Source organism: Sus scrofa, chromosome 10 (genome assembly GCF_054392235.1).
Source record: "Sus scrofa isolate SSC_HxYL_T2T_F1_AM1 chromosome 10, Sscrofa_HxYL_maternal_Yorkshire_Landrace_v2.0, whole genome shotgun sequence".
NCBI classification, from domain to species: domain Eukaryota; kingdom Metazoa; phylum Chordata; class Mammalia; order Artiodactyla; family Suidae; genus Sus; species Sus scrofa.
Window position 1 is genome coordinate 38,815,001 of NC_139392.1, and position 17,500 is coordinate 38,832,500.

Consider the following 17,500-nt stretch of genomic DNA (forward strand, 5'->3'; position numbering starts at 1 on the left):
GGGGAGGAGTTACAAGTGGGTGGCAGACCTGAAGATAACCTGGAGGGGAGGAAAAAGGAGGGGAACCGTGACCGACCGAGCGAGCCGGAGGGGAGGGGAGGGGAGGGGAGGGGAGGGACGATGGGATGGCACCATCGGGAGTCCTGCTCAAAGAATTGGAGCCTCCTTGAGACATGCGACCACATCCATCATTCCAGAGGGAATGGAAGCGTCTTCCCCATGGTTGTACAATGATACATGTCCTTCAGAGTCCCTGAGAAAAAAAGGAATACAAGGCAAGATTTTGTCCGTGGAGGGAAGGGGGGGGGGGGGAGAACAGAGGCTCCAGACTTTGGATCTCTTGGCACAGGGGCCTCCTGCGCCGTATGGAAAGGACTGTTCCTAGGGTGCTCTCAGAATGGGATTTCTGGGTCCCACGAACCTTGTGTGTTGGACAAAGAGGCAGAAAGAGGGGTTCCCGGCTGGAAAGCCCAAACCACAGCTCTTCAGATGGGTAGGGAAGGGCAGACAGACTTCCGGCCCCAAGCAGTGATCTGGACCTCCAGAGGCCTTAGGACGACTTCACTGAGAACACGCAGAATACGACCCAGCCACAGCGTCCTCTATACCTAGCTCTGTTTCACTTTCTCTGTCTCTCTCCCCTCCTCCTCTTTCTCCCTCTGATTCTGCCTCTCACTGTCTGCCTATCCTCCGTCCCTCCCTGTCTGTCTCTGTCTCTCTCCCTCACAAGCACACCAAAGCGGGTCCCCCCCCCCCCCCCGGAAAGGACGGATGTGAGACGGACACCCTCTTCTTCCCGTCTTGAAAGCAGGAGAAAAACCTTCCTCTAGAAGCCCAAGTTCAAAGCCAGCTGTTTCAAGGAACGTCTGCCTCTGGCAAGGGGGAGGGGGAGGGCGAGGGGGAGGGCGAGGGGGCGGCCTGGAGGCAGCCTGGAGCACCCACGGCATGCATTCAGAAACCTCGTGCATCTCTCTTCCGGTGCTATCTTTTGGGGGCACGTGGTACTCTTGGGCAAGTCCTCCGAACGATAGTGGAAACAAACATCTGTCTTCTCTCCCACACCTGATGAATGCAGACAGACACACTGGAAGAGCACCCACCCCCCCTTTTCCCCCAAAGGACTCTTGTCACTGTACAGACGGGGGGGGGGGGGGGGGGGGCGGCACGGGGGTGTCACACGCAGTCTTGGTGGCTCGTCTATGTTTCCAATCCGCCCAGGCAGTGCAGGCGGCCACCACTGCTGCTGCCACCTCTCACCGATCGTTCATCCTGTCCGTCAGTGCTATGACAGCACTAAGCTCTTCAGGGAGAAAATGCTCCCTGCCTTTCCTCTCGGAGGGCACACTGAGGGCACCCACTCCCATTAACAAAGTTTATTCACCTTGACAGGAAGAAAAGAGCTTGGGGTTTCTCACACCGCTGCAGATGACACTTTCCTACCGACTCTGGAATTCTCTTGCTCATTCTCCGGTGGGCCCGCCCCCCCCATTTCAGGAGAGGGTGTTTGGTTCTGGGTTGGGGTGCGTGTGTGTGCGCGCGTGTGTGTGTGCGTGTGGGTGTGTGTGTCTGGGTGTGTCTGTGTCTTGCTTTTTCATTTTATTGGAATACAGTTGACTGACAAAGTTGTATGAACTTACAGGGTTGTTTCTGGGTGTTCGTCATGGCAGTGAAAGGAAACACCAGGATTTCCCTAGAAAGCCATCCCGTTCACCTGATCGGTGGCGTGAAGGACATTCACATCCTCCTTGAGTTTCGCATTTGAAAGTGAGGGGCGGGTGCGTGCAGCAGGTCCCCCCCCACCCCACCCCGCGCCCCGAACGTGCCTCCCGCAGTGGCACTAGGAGTGTGTGCAATGAAAGGGACAGGACACCAGACACCAGAGGACCATTCTGACCCTCCTTTCCTTCTCTCTTCGGAAAGCAGGAAATAAATCTCTTGGGTGAAAGAAAAGTGTGCTCCCTGCCACGAAATTTGGGGGGGGGGGGTGTCGGGTTGGCGATAAGGACTTCACTGCTCCCATGGCTCCTGCAATGTTCACGAATCCTCCAAATCCTCAAGGCAAGATGGTTCACAACCAATACATGAGCGAGCTGTCAGAGACACCAGGGACTGAAACACTCCGTATTAGGGAGGGGTCCTCACTCACTTTCATGCAAAGGCAGCGACAACAGCAGCCTTTTCAAAGATGGCTGCAGGCAAGAGGGTGGGGGAGATGATGGAGAAAGTGGTGGTGGCGGCGGCGGCGGCGGCGGCGGCGGCGGCGTGGCAGACTTGGATCACGTCCATTATGTTCATTCAACAAACAGTCGGGGCGACGGGAGAATGGCCGCTTGGTGGTCTGTGTTTCTCCAGGCTCCCTGACCCACTCCCTGCCCCACACCCCCAACCCCCCACACCCCCTTGGACATGGGCAGGAAGGTTTCTAGAGAAGGCAGTGCCTGACCTGCCGGCTCTGTCACCCTGGGGGGAGAACATTTCGGAGAGTCGCCAGAGGCTTCAGACTTCCTACCCCTCTCCCTCCCCCACTCTGAACCCTGGTAACTAGACTTCATTCAACCGACACTTAGGATGGGTCATCCAACTGTTCTCTCATGAAGGAAGGAAGGAAGGAAGGAAGGTGGGTCGGTGGGTAGGTGGGTGTGTTTTCTGCGTGGGGTGAAGCCTTCCCTCCCTCGATGCAAGCCTGATATCCTCACCTGTCACAGAGACTGGACCCCTAAAAAACTACTGTGTCCGGTTTTCTCCCATTTAGGGGGTTCCAGAGTGTGTGTGCGTGCGTGCGCGTGTGCGTGCGTGCGTGCGCGTGCGTGTGCGTGTGCGTGTGCGTGTGTGTGTGTGTGTGTGTGTGTTTTGAGGGCCACACCCACGGCATATGGAGGTTCCCAGATGACGGATCGAATCGGAGGCTTTAGCTGCTGGCCTCCTACACCACAGAAACAGGAATGCCAGGTCCGAGCCGCGTCTGGGACCAACACCACAGCTCACGGCAACACTGGATCCTTTACCCACTGAGCGAGGTGGACAGGGATCGAACCTGCAACCTCATGGTTCCTGGTCGGATTCATTTCCACTGCGCCATGGCGGGAACTCTGCTTTGTGGTTTTGGCGTTTGGATTCCAGAAGGTGGCGTAGGGGTCCCTGTTCGTCATCTATTGGATAGAGACTCGTGTGTGTATATGTTCATCCCATCCTCCTCATGGATCCCTCTCCCCCGCCCTCATGATTTCTTTTTCCCCCTCTGCTTTTTAGGGCTGCCCTCGTGGCATATGGAAGTTCCCAAGCGAGGGGTTGAATCGGAGCTACGGCTGCTGGCCTACGCCACAGGCACAGCCATGTGGGATCCGAGCCGCGTCTGCGACCGACACCACAGCTCACGGCACTGCCTGCCGGATCCTTACCGCCCCCCTGAGCGAGGCCAGGGATCGAACCCACACCCTTCCCTGCAAAGGTTCCTCGTCGGATGCGCTTCCATGGTGCCACGACAGGAACTCCCCCGTGATGGTTTTTTTTCACGCTGGTGTTCCCACCAACAAGGAAGGAATGGCCCAATATTCTGGAATCACCTAGAGGGGAAAAGACGCTGAAAAAGAAAGAACGGAGGGATAGATGGATGTAGATGGATCACTGAATCCCCTTGACTGTACACCTGAAACGAACACAACATTGTAAGCAAGCCCACTGTACGCCGAGCTAAAGCAACAACAACAACCAACAACCACAACAAACTTACATCTTAAAAAAAAAAAAAAAAAAAAAAAAGAAGATGTCCCCTGCAGTTCCCATCAGGGCTCAGCGGTAATGAACCCGACTAGGATCCGTGAGGATGTGGGTTCGATCCCTCCCCTGGCCTCGCTTGGTGGGTTAAGGATCCCGTGTTGCTGTGGCGGTGGGGTAGGCCCGCAGCTACAGTTCTGATTCGACCGTGAGTCTGGGAACTTCCATAGGGCTGGGGCGTGGGCGTTAAAAAAAGATATACTATATGCATACTATATACATATGTAGGAGTTCCCGTCATGGCTGGACGAATCCGACTAGGAGGCCTGAGGGTGCGGGTTCGATCCCTGGCCTCGCTCGTTGGGTTCAGGATCGGGTGTTGCCGTGAGCTCTGGTGTAGGTCGCAGACAGGGCTCGGATCCCGCGTTGTGCTGGCTCTGGTGTAGGCCGGTGGCTACGGCTCCGATTGGACCCCTAGCCTGGGAACCTCCATGTGCCATGGGTGCAGCCCTAGAAACAGAAAATAACTACGTGTGTGTGTCTGTGTGTGTGTGTGTGTGTCTGTGTGTGTGTGTGTGTGTGTGTGTGTGTGTGTGCGTGTGTCTGTGTGTGTCTGTGTGTGTGTGTATACAGATAGATATAGATATACAGATATAGATATAGATATATCACCTACCTAAAGGCCCAGGACTAGAGAAAGCATTGGGTCATTAGGATCTAAGAATCTTCTCCCCGCCCCCCAAATCCATCCATCCAACCCACCCTCCCTCCCTCTCTCCATCTTTCACTTTTCCTGATAAAGACAAAGGGACAAAAATTGTTTGTTTGTTTGTTTCTTTGTTTGTTCGTTTCTTTCTCAAAAGATGTACATCTACTTTGTAACTTATACCTCTGTCAGAGGGATGGAGAATCCTTGACCTTTTCCTCCCTACCCAAATCCTTCCAGAAGTCAGAAACTCAGTGGCTGGAAAACTGGACTGGATCCTGAAGTTTTTCCAGTTGCCTTCCATCTCTGGCTACAACTCTCTTCATGAGCGTTTCCCATTTTCTCCCACCCTTTGGACCTGGCATCCTTGTGGATGAGAACACGTATCGCTTGTCCCGAGGCCCTGAAAACGGAAGCTAGTGGAGTCCCTCGATGAACACATCAGAGAAATGGTCTCTGAGAGTGTCTCTGAGAGTGAAACCATCACCCTGTGTTCATTTCTCTAAGAGCCCCTCGGAAAGTTGGCCCCAACACCTGACGGCATTCTCAGAGGGGCCTTTCAAAAGACTGAAGGGGCGTTCCCGTCATGGCTCCGTGGTTAACGAATCCGACTAGGAACCGTGAGGTTGCGGGTTCGATCCCTGCCCTCACTCAGTGGGTTAAGGATCCAGCGTTGCCGTGAGCTGTGGTGTCGGTCGCAGACACGGCTCGGATCCCACGTTGCTGTGGCTCTGGCGTAGGCTGGCAGCTATGGCTCCGATTCGACCCCTAGCCTGGGAACCTCCATATGCCATGGGAGCGGCCCAAGAAATGGCAAAAAGACAAAACAAACAAACAAACAAACAAACCGACAAAACAAAAGACTGAAGGGACTTTCCCCTCTCCCTCTCTCTTCCCTCTGTCTCACTCACTGTCTCTGTCTGTCTCTCTGTGTCTCTCTCACACGCACACGCACACACACACAGAGTCACCGGCTCCGTTCTTCATATGTAACAGTTTGAAAGTTCCAGGAAAGGTTGGCAGCCCAAACCGGCCTTGGTACTCCAGCTCCAATTAAGTCTCAGAGACAGAGTTTTGGGGTGAAGCATAAAGAACAGCTTTATTGCTTTGCCAGGCTAAGGAGGCCACAGCAGGCTAAGGACCTCAAAACTGTGTCCTCCCTTGAGAGGGGATAGCAAGGGGTTCTATAGGTTTAGCTTAATGGTAGGCATGGGGGTGGCGGAGCTGTCTAGAAGCATCAGGGTGCTTGCATTCTTCTCCCTGGATAGGAGATTAGGATAGACCATTTCAAAGTCATCAAGGCTGGAGTCAGGTGGTCCATGGAATGTTTCCAGTGTCTTTGGGGTTATGGCATTTTGACCTTCTCTCTGGAGTGAAGATTGCTCATCCACGGGGCGGGCGTGGGGCGGGGGGTGGGGGGGGGTCGCAATCCTTAGGGAGTGTTTCAAGGGTAGAGAAAACACCAGGTTCACTACAACTCTGACTCGACAGTAGTCATTAGTCATAAGTTCGTGGGCCAAGGCAAGCCATAACCTAACGGAGACTATTTCAAAGTAGCTTTTAGCTGTAACAATGTCTCTGGCTCCAACACACCAGCACTCCGGGGCTTGAGCTTGGTTTCAGTTTCAGAGGAGGGAACTCTGGCTCCAAGGATTAACCCCTTCGTTCCTTTGGTTTCTGTGGGCCTGGTTCGGGGAGCCCATCCACATCACCGCCTTTTGAGAGGCCATCTGACAACTGTTTCACCAAAGCGACGTCATCTCAAAACAAGGAAACCAGTTCCATGAAATGGAGGATCTCTCCCTCCCTCTCCCTCCCTCTCCTTCTCACTCTCCTCTACCCACAGCTCATGGCAACGTGGGATTCGTAACCCAGTGAGCGAGGCTGAGCATGGAACCTGCCACCTCATGGTTCCTAGTTGCATTTATTTCCACTTCTGCACCACGATGGGACCTCCCCAGCACAGTTTTTCACACGTGAAGTTTCCCGGGACGTCTCGGAGGAGGCGGACCCCAAACGTGTCTCCATGCCCTATGTGGGTGATTCCTGTGAGGTAAAATGACTTAAGGACCGGCCCACACAAAAGGGACACTCTGGCCCTCCTTTCTGGCCCCCAGACAGCAGGAGATGAAAATCTCCTCCTCGTGCAAAGGAAGATGGCAAGTGAAGATGTCCATTCCCACACCAAGGCCAACATGCTCCAGAAGTTTTGCGGGGTTTCCCGGGTTGGGAAATGGCGGGGGCTCCTTTGGCCTGACACGAGGCGAGTTTCGTGCACACATCCTCCCCCACCCCCCTCCATGCAGTCTGCGAGGGGCAGCCTGAGGGTAGGGAAATTGGGGAAAGGGGGGAAAAAAAACACTTTCCCTAAAGAGAAGCTCCAGGAAAAGTCACCACCTCTGACTTGACTGGAGAGTTTCTGCATTTGAATGAAGTGATTGAACCCAGGCCCTGAGGCCTGGATCTTCCTGATCTCCCCTCCCCCCCTTCCCGGGCGTGAGTCCAGGCGATTTGGGAAGCGAGAGGCGGCGCAGCAGGGATGGCGGCCGGGGGTGGGGGGTGGGGCGGGCAGCTGGGGCCGGGAGTGGGGGGGTGCGGGACTAATGAACCAGCGCCTGCCTGCATGCCTGCCTGCCTGCCTGCCTGCCTGCCTGCCTGCCTGCTTGCCTGCCTGCCTGAACGAGCCCCTCCCCTCCCCCCCCACCCCCTCCCCACACCCACCCGCCTGAGGGCAGGGATGGGGCCTGAGAGCTAAGGGAAACTTCTTTGCTAGCTACTTGTCAGGGAGTGATCCCAGCTCAAAGTCCCTTTGCTTATTTCGGAACAAGGTCTGAGTCTCAGCTAGTACAGAGTTTCTGAATGTCTCGGCACATGGACTGGCCTGCACCAAACAAGCAGACAGGAAGAAAAATGAACACACAGAAATCCAGCTGGTCTCCTTCTCCCAGAGTCTCTCTTGGAGAAATTACCTTAAGCTCAGTGACTTTGCCCCGTCTCCCTCTGGTGCAAAGCCATCCCTGGAGGAGCCAGGTCTTACATGAGCAGGGCAGGGCAGGGCAGCACCACCCAGGTGAGCTGGAGAGTGGAGAGTCAAGTTGATAGATACCCCAAATGTGGCTGGCCAGGGGTCTGGGCTAGCATTCCGTGTGAACTCACACACCCAGGCACCTAGCACCGATTTCCCCATGTTCTTCCGACCCTGATTCTCACTCTTCTTCTGTCCCCCCCCCCCCCCCTTCCTTCGGCTTTTTGCCTTTTCTAGGGCCGCTCCTGCGGCATATGGAAGTTCCCCTGCCAGGGGTCCAATCGGAGCTGTAGCCGCTGGCCTGCACCAGACCCACAGCAACGCGGGATCTGAGCCACGTCTGCAACCTGCACCACAGCTCACGGCAATGCTGGATCCTTAACCCACTGAGCAAGGCCAGGGATGGAACCTGCAACCTCATGGTTCCTAGTCAGATTCATTAACCACTGAGCCACAATGGGAACTCTGACTCTCCCTCTTCCCTGCCTGATACCTTAAGAGCCTGATCGTTTGTGGGGAAATGAAATCCCAGCTGGCAAGAGCCACCTTATCTTCCCAGCACACGAGAAAAGAATAGGCGCAGGCTCACATCCATCTTATGTTTCTATGCCTTGCCCTGGCCCCACCGTTTCAGAAAGCTGTGTCCCTCCACCTGTCAAAAGCCAAAGCCCAGGAGTTCCCGTCGTGGAATAGTGGAAAGGAATCCAACCAGGAACCATGAGGTTGCAGGTTCGATCCCAGGCCTTCCACAGTGGGTTTAGGATCTGGTGGCATCACCTTGCGCTGCGGTGTAGGTTGCAGACGCAGCTTGGATCTGATGGTGCTTGTGACTGTGGCATACACCCCAGCAGTTGTAGGTCTGATTCGGCCCCTAGCCCGGGAACCTCCATATGATGGGGGGAGGGGGGGGGGGGAGGCTGCAGCCAAAGCCCAAGGAAGAAAGACAATCAGAATGTTGCGTGGAACTCCTGGAGACTTAACAACCACCACCAGTCATGACCATGGCTGTCAACCGACACCAGAGCCAAAGAAATGTCGGATCAAATAGGAACCTGCCACTTACACCAGTACTCACCACAATGCAGGACCACAAAAACAAAGGAACAAGAAACCAAAACTAAATAATTGCCCAGGAGCAGCAGGTGCAGGAAAAGCATGCTGACTCTCACCCCCCAGAAGCCAGAGGTAACCTATTTATCACCCCACACGCACACACCTCAGCACCACCAGCACCAGCACCCCCCCCCCCCACCCCAGGATCGAATCTGCATCCTCGTGGGTGCTCCTCAGCTTTGTTACCAATGAGCCACAATGGGATCTCCCCAATCCAGGTTTTTATGTTTCTTTTTTTTTTTTTTTTCCCCTTGCTTTCTTCGGGTGGCACTCACGGCACACGGAGGTTCCCAGGCTAGGGAATCAGAGCTTGAGCCACTGGCCTACACCACAGACACAGCAACACCAGGTCCGATCTGTGTCTGCAACCTACACCACAGTTCAGGGCAATGCCAGATCTTTCACCCACTGAGCGAGGCCAGGGATCAAACCAGCACTCTCATGGATGCTACTCAGATTCCTACCTGCTGAGTCACAATGGGAACTCCACTAAATACATAAATTTTTTCAAAGAGAGAGAGAGAGGGAGAGTGTGTGTGTGTGTGTGTGTGTGTGTGTGTGTGTGTGTGAGAGAGAGAGAGAGAGAGGTCTGGTATCACTTGGGGAAAAATAAAATTATGCTTGGAGAAAAATACCTGTCCCTAGAGATCATTCACAATGGCTTGTTCTGCCTGTTCATTTCTCTCTTTCTTCCCTTTTCTTTTTTCCTTCCTTTTCTTTTCCTTTCGCATCTGTCTGTGCCGTGTGTGTGTGTGTGTGTGTGTGTGTGTGTGTGTGTGTGTGTGTGTGTGTGTGTGTGTGTGTGTGTAGTCTTCTTTTAGGGCTTCACATGTGCCATTTTGTAGGTTCCCAGGTTAGGGGTCAATGCTAGTCGGGTTCGTTTCCACCGAGCCACAACGGGAATTCCTGCCTTGTGCTTCTTTATCTTTGCTCTGTTACTAGGTGCTAGGGATTCCTTTTTGTTAAGTCCAGTCACTTAAATAAGGGTGTTTGCAGGGTTGCCTAAAGCATCAAAAATGTATTTTCTCATTAAATATTGGAATGTGGGGAGTTCCTGTTGTGGCTCAGTGGTAACAAACCCGACTAGTATCCATGTATGCCGGTTCGACCCCTGGTTTGGGAACTTCCGTATGCCACAGTTATGGCTCTAAAAAATCCTCTCTCTCTCTCTCTCTCTCTCTCTCTCTCTCTCGATAATATACACATACACACACACATCCATACGTACATACCTATGTACACATATACATATACATTGGAATTTGGTCTGCCATCGATGAGATGCTCCCTCTTTGTGTGTTGTTCATTTTGTTTTTTGTTTTTTAGGAGTGCACCCTCGGGATATGGAAGTTCCCTGGGCTAGGGGTTGAAGAATCGGAGCTGTAGCTGCTGGCCTGCACCTCAGCCAGAGCTATGCCCTGCCAGATCACCCGATCTGAGCTGAGTGGCCACGTCTGTCACCTACACCTACCTCCCCCTGAATGAAGACGTATTTTCAATACATCTCAAGTGGAGAAAAACTTGCTAAAAATCACTTTATTTGTCATGGAAACCATATCTTCTAGCAGACATGGCACAAAAGCCAGTGTTTATGGTCATCACACCACAGACATCAGAATTCCAAGCTTCTAGGGGTTTCTTGGGGGTGGGGTGGGGTGTGTCCCCAGGGCCTGTGGAAGTTCCATGCCCACCCCTCTGCCACCACCCAGGGATCCTTCGCCCTGGGTGGGTGGGGGGAGGGAGAGGGTATCTCAGCAGAAACGATCTTATCTTACGGGGTTTATGGATGGCTAGAAGCATGTGGTTCTGTTCATCTCATGCTTGAGGTTTCGGTTTTTGCCCTCCTACCTACCCAATGGTCGGCAGATGGAATTCTTCTGGTTTTCTCTGGCCATCCCTCTCCTCGAACTCACGGGTCCAGTTTTTCTCCCACATTTGACTTTTCCGGGAGATCCACAAAAGGAAGCGCCAACCCTTGACATCCACCGACAAGAGATCACCACCCTCTGCCCCTCTTTAGCCCCTTCTCATCCTCATGCCTGCCTGCACACATCGGAGACATTTCCAAGTGCCCAGGAGGATCCTTGGACCCTGACACCTCGAAATCTTCCCTGAGCAGCAGTGCTCGGGACTCAGACCTGGGGTTTATCACGGGCTCCAACCACGACCTTTGGTTTTCCTGGGCTGGGAGATCGGTTTCATGAGATGGAACCGGCTGCGGATTCAGCTTCTGGATCTGGACTGTGAAACGTTGTACAAGACTTTTTTCAAGGCATGACTGTAGGGGAACAAAACCTTGCGGCCCGCCCCCCGCCACATCCCAGATGTCACATGAGCACGGGGAGGAATTCTGTGGAGCTGGAAACAACCATGACCCAAAAGAACACAGGAAGGAATTCCTGTCATGGCGGGGCAGAAACGAATCGGACTAGGAATCACGAGGTGGCAGGTTTGATCCCTGGCCTCGCTCAGGGGTTTAAGGATCTGGCATTTTTCCGCGAGCTGTGGCATAAGGTCTCAGATGTGGCTCGGATCCCGCCGTTGCTGTGGCTGTGGCTCAGGCTAGCAGATGCAGCTCCGATTCAACACCAAGCGTGGGCGCGCGCGCGCGCGCGGGGGGTGGGGGGGAGGCGGGGAGGGAAGCAAACCTCCTAAGAACGACGAAAGTGCAGTTAGGAAACAGAAAATGATGATCCCGGAAGTCCACTTGAATGTGGTTGGGAGACATGCGTAGGACCACACCGCCACCGTGTGAGAGACCAGTGCAAGACAGCTGAACAATACAAAGCGGGGTGGGGGGTGGGGTGCTTGGCGGGGGTTGGAGGAGGAGGAGGAGGAGGAGGAGGTGGGGGGAGACGGCGGCACTGGTGCTGGGCAAAGGTGCCTCTGGGCGAGGACTTTGGTGACCATATTCTCATGGCAGGCTTGAGAGCCCAAAAGATGACATGGTGGAGGCTGAAGTTAAGTTTGGTCAAAAGGAAAACAACCATGAGAAAAGATGCATCCACCCACACCTAGAAAAGATATCGTGCCAGGAATGGGAGCCCTGTTCCAATGGCTCTTCCTGGGATTGTGGGAAATGAATCGATAGCAAGAAGATGCTTTCACATCCATGTCTTCAATGACTCCTGTACTAAGTGCGTCGTGGTTTTGCCAGTTTGGCAGAGTTGTGGAATGTCATCCGGCAATTGCATCTCCCCTGCCCAACCAGCAAGATGGAGTTGTTCTTTTTTTTTTTTTTTTTTTTTTTTCCTGCTGCACTGCCTTTCCTGTGCCAGGGATCGAACTTGAGGCTCAGCTGTGACCTAGGCACAGCGGGAACTCCAAGATGGATTTCTTTTTCCTTCTTTTTCTTTCCTTCCTTCCTTTCTTCCTTTCTTTCTTTTCTCTCTCTCTCTTTCTTTTTCTTTTCTTTCTTTCTTTCTCTTTCCTTCCTTCCTTTCTTCCTTTCTTTCTCCTTTCTTTTTCTTTCTTTCTTTCTTTCTTTCTTTCTTTCTTTCTTTCTTTCTTTCTTTCTTTCTTTCTTTCTTTCTCTCTCTCTATCTTTCTCTTTCCTTCCTTTCTTTCTTTCTCTTTCTTTCTTTCTTTCTTTCTTTCTTTCTTTCTTTCTTTCTTTCTTTCTTTCTTTCTTTCTCTCTCTCTCTCTCTCTCTCTCTCTCTTTCTGGTTTTTTTTGGGGGGGAGCCACACCCGCAGCACATGGAGGTTCCCAGGCTAGGGGTCAATTCGGAGCCTTACCTGCCGGCCTACACCACAGGCACAGCCACGCGGGATCCGAGCCGCGTCTGTGACGGACACCACAGCTCACGGCAATGCCAGATCCTTAACCCAACAAGTGAGCCAGGGATCAAACCTGCAACCTCATGGTTCCTGGTCGGATTTGTTTCCACTACCCCAGGATGGCAATCCTGAGACTTGCAAAGTTTATTGTTTGTTTCGGGTTTTCTCCACCCCCTCTCCCTCCCGTTTCAGCTTTATGTTTTACTTTTTGGCCACACCCACGGGCAGCAAGTGGAAGTTTTTCCTGAGGCAGAGATGGAACCTGCACCACACAGGGGCAACCAGAGCCACCGCGTTGAGAAAGCAGGAGCCTTGACCCTGTTGGTCGTGGGCTTCCTTCTTCTTCTTCTTCTTCTGTTGTTGTTTTTTGGGTTTTTTTTGGGGGGGGGTTGTTTTCCTTTTTTTGTTTTGTTTTGTTTTGTTTTGGATGAGATTTCAGTTCACCCCCCCCCCCCAACACACACACACACTCATAGTGTTGCGTTGTACTTTCCCTCCATTGTGGTTGGTCAGTCATGCTGAAATCCATGTTTCTATGACCTGACCACCAGAGCATTTGCCCCAGGCAGCCATTTGTTCTCTTTGGACTTTGTCTCAGTCTATGCAGAGAGAGATTTTCATTTCCACTTTCCTAGGATCGACTGTATCCTTCTCTCCCTTCCTAAGCTTCTGGGCTTTGCTTGTCTGCTTTTGACAGACCGTCTCCGTCGGTAAGGGTGGCAGGTAAACCGACTCCTGCGTTGTCGTTCTCCGAGAGCTTGCCCGGTTTCGTTTTTGCCAGTCCCCGCCTACCCTCCCACCCTCCCTCTCTCCCTCCCTCCTCCAGCTCCGTGCAGGGAGGTGGGGTGGGGGTGGGGGAGAGAAGAGAAGGTGGAGGGGAACCTGAGATCTCTCTCGCTAGTGCCACCCTCACCGCGCCGGCTTCTCTCTGGAATTCCCAAGCCCAGGAAGGGACATGCTTGGGGGAGCGAGCGCGGCTCCTTCTAGGCAACAGCGAGAACCTCTTCCCAGCTCCTTCCCCGCCGCCGCCGCCGCCGCCGCCGCCGCCGCCGCCGCCGCCGCCCCCCTCTTTCCATCTGCTGCCATCACGCCACGCAGTGCCTTGCCAGGAGGCAGCTCCGCGAGGCAAGCTTCGCGGTCGTGCAGGACGCCTGGCGCCTCGGCCCCGGGAAGAGCTCGGGCATTTGGGTGGCCGGCGCTGTGTCGTTGTGTCGCCGCCGGCCGGCCGGCCTTCCGGATCTGTCCCGGTGACGTTGGTGGCGGTTGTCGCGTGCCATCTAGTGTCCGCTTTTATATCGTCCCTTCCCTCTGCAGCTTTGGGGACCTTCGCGAGGGATGTGACTCAGCCATCCGGCCTGAGTCAGAGTTCCGGGAGGCTGGCGACACTGGCGGCGACAGCTCCGGTGGCTCAGAGGCCTGGGAGTGTCCCTCTCTCACCGGAGATTGGGCCTGCAGGCCTGTGAGGGAGTGACTGTCACCGCGCTCCCCAGGCAGGCTCTGGGGCCGCCTGGCCGGGTCGACCAGCATCCGCTCTTGCCGCTCCGGCCCCGGGGACCGACCAGGCCTGGGCCGGGCCGCCTCCCTAGCGAGGGGAGAGGGTGTGCGGCGCCCGGGACTGCCTGTGCTCGGGTGGCCTGGCCTTGTCCCGGGTCGCCCTTTGGAGCGTGAATGACTCCCGCCTGCGGTCCCTCCAGCCTCTCATCCCCGAAGTGAGGAGCGGCCCGGGTTGTGCGCTGAGGGCGTTGGAGGGCGCGACAGGCTCGGTGGCCGGCACGCTTGTTTCCCGGTCGTCATGCCGGCATGGGCCCCTCCCCGCCTGCCCCCCGACTGATGGCTACCGCCGGCCCGTGCGGAGTCGTACTCACGAGGTCTAGACCGGCACAAGACGTGAGGGGTGGAGCGGAAAGGGTGGCTCGGGCCCCGGCGCCTTCCTTCGCGGGGTCCGTTCGTCGGAGGCGCCTCCGTGGAAACATTTTTTTTTCCAAGTCCTGATGGATCCGGAGACGGTGGACGGTACCCCGCCGGCCCCCTGCTCCCGGGTGTGGCCGGGAAGGGTGCACCTGGGCCTGAGGCGTGCCCATGTAGGGTCCCGGTCGTTGGACAAGACTTCGTTTCCCACGCTCTCATTTCCCGCCCCCCGCCCTCGGAGTGTTTCCCTGTCGGTCGGTCGATCGGTCGGGAGGTGGGGACCGGCCTGAGCTGGATGGTGTGTCCTGGATTTTGGGGGAGCCAAGTCCCCGTCTGGAGCTCCGGACAGACCGATACCTGCCCGCGTGGGCAAGCCGGGAAGGGCTTCCCCGGCTGGCCGGCCGGCTCCACCTCCTTCATGTCCCTGTCCCTTCCTTGCGGTCACGCTCCCCGGGTCGACCAGATGGCTCTGAGAGCGCTGGGTCTGGCGACTCTAGGGCAGGGCTGGGGGACAAGTGTCCGGATGGGGGTTCCGGGGATACCCCCACGTCCTGTGGGTGGGCCCCGCTGCTGGGCATGGACATTTTTCGCGGCCGAAATACGCCTTTTCTGTCACCAGGTAGATGCTGACACGATCCTCTTCAGCGCCTGTCGCTGGAGACCTTGGGCCTCTGGATGCACGTGGGGGGCTTTGGGCTTTCGGCTGCTGTCCAAGGCCTGACCCTGCCCTTTGCACCCCGCGTGGGGGCCGCTCGCCTGGGCCTGTGCGCCGGCTCTCACTTGTGCATCCAGCTGGCCCGTGCTGCGGTGTCTCCTCCGGTCTCTGGCTGACCCGAGGGCGGCAGGGCGCGTGGCCCTGTGGGGTCTTCTACCCTGTGTGCCTCCCTGCTGCGGGCACCCGGCGGCTCGGCTGGGACAACCCCACCCTGTTGGCTCCGTGCCACGTGTCAGGCGTTCTCCCTCCCGGGGTTGTCAGCCGCTGTCTCTCCCCTGAGAGAGGAAGGGGAGGAGGAGGAGGAGGAGGGGGTGCCGGTGAAGCTGAAGCAGGCCCCCGTGGTGATTGTCTTTGCTGGCCCTCCCTCCCCTCTTCTGGGCTCTTCCCTGGCTCTGCCAGGACTGATCGATGTGGTGATGTGGCGCTCTCCTGGGCTTGGGCTTAAGCCGCGCCAGATGAGGGACGGCCGCTCATGGTGAGCTGGGCCGCGCCTCTCATTCTGTCGCGGGCCCCTCGCTGCTCCTCCCCCACCTGCGGGTGGTGTGGGGGAAGGCAGGGGTGCGGCCTCCAGCCTGACCTCTGGTCTCCCGCCCTGCTGCCTTCGGGTGTCAGTCGGGGGGGGGGGGCCTGGGTCCTTTGGGACGCAGCAGGCATTCTCGCTTTGCCGCCTTGGCGTGTGCCTTGCGAGCGGTCCCTCCCCAAAGTGGGGGGGAGGCCTCCCTCGCTGCCATGCTTCGCATCCCTGCGGGTGCGTGAGCGTGCCTCCCCTGGTCCTCTGTGGTGCCCCTGGAGTACTCCGGGTTGCCTGTCAGATGCCCGAGGCCGAGCGGTGGTGTCGTTTTCCTCTCCCAGCGGTGAGTCCCCTCGGGTCCCCACTGTGGTGGTGGCGTGCCCCACGAGCAGCTTCCTAAAGCTCAGGGGAGGGGGTCGAGACGGTAAGGCAGGGGAAGCTTGTGTCCCCTCCCCGGGAGGGGCTCAGGTGGACCCCTTGTCATGGGTCTCCCTCACTGTGTGCCAGTGAGGGCAGCCCTTGGCCCTTGAGCGGCACGCCCCATGCTTCTCCCTTGACCGGGAAGGCTGCATGTGGTCGTGAGAGCGACCGCGGTGGGCCGGGAGATGTGAAGGGGGGGTCCCCGTCTGGCTTTCCGGACGTGGCACCCCTCCACCCACGTGGAAAAGTCTGAAAGGCAAGCCTGGTGGCAGCACAGACTCTTGCTCTCCCGGCTCTGACCGTGGACGCTCACATGGGCTGTGTGCTTTACCCATACCGCAGACCCCCCCCCTTCTGACTTCCCACTTTTTGGGAGTGTTCCCACTCCCGTGGGTCCCCGAAGGGGCGAACGATGGTGTGGGGGGCACGACGCGCCCTCGGTGAGAAAGCCTTCTCTAGCGATCTGAGAGGGGGGCCTTGGGGTACCTGGACCCCCCAGCCGCCGCCCCTCTGAAGTGTGCAAGGCAGTAGCTGCCGGTGCTACTTGCCACAGCGTGTGGGCAAGAGCCGCCCTCGCGCGAGGGGTGCGCTGGCCCCCGCGGTGGGGGCCAAGCGCTGCTCTTTTGCCTAATGCGGCCTGTACCTCCCCCCTCCGAGTTGGGGGAGGGTCACGCCGGGCCGGGCCGGGTTTTGGCATCCAGCGCCGGGCTGTGTGCTGCGTGGGCACGTGGTGCCCCTCCCCTTGGAAGGGGAAGTGGAGGAGGGGGATGCGCCCCGTCCCCCGGCGGCCTCTGCCCCTGCCTCCCCCGCTGCGAGCCGCCTGTCGGTTCTTCCCGCACTCGCCTGGGGTCGCAGCTGGTGGTGTGGAGGTGGTGAGCGAGCATGGTTCGGGCCGCCTCGCTCAGGAGCGTTTCCCCCAGGCGTCAGGCCCTGGAGGGTGGACTAGGTGAAGGACGGATGAGATGAGGGTGGAAAGATGGACGGATGGGTGAGATGAGGCGGACGAGCCCCCCCCCCACGTGGCAGGGGGGGGGAAGCCTTTGCACATGGGGCCCTGGTGGTGGGGCCGGGTCGTGGAGTGCTCTGGGGCGACTGAGGCCGCCTGGTGTCCCAGGTGTCATGGGACTGCCCTCGTGTGTGTGGTGGTGTGACCCCGTGCTGGTTTGCCTGGCGTGCCTGGGTCCTTTCTCCTCTCCCTGGGCAGGCACCCGCGTCCCTGCCTCACAGCCCTTGCCCCGTGTGCATTGCCGCCCTTCCCCGGTGCTGCCGGCCCTCCCCCTGCCCCGAACAGGTGACCGCCCTGCCTTGCCTGTGCCATGTCTCTCTCCCTCCCGCCCCCGTGTCAACCGGGGACCTGAAATGGCCTCACCTCGTGTGGGTGTCACCCCCTGGCCGCCGTGGCCGGGCGGGTGTCCCTGGGTGATGTGCTTCTCGGGTGTCCCCCTGTGCGCGGGGGGGTGGGGGAAGAGGGTTGGGCACGGCGGGTGCGTGTGGGGTGTGGGGGGTGGTCGTCGGTAGGTGCCTTGGGAGACTTGTTTCCACGGGGCCGGCTGTGGCTCGTCGGTGTCGTCGGTGGCGGTCGTGGGGCCCCCGCGAGGGGGGGGCCCCC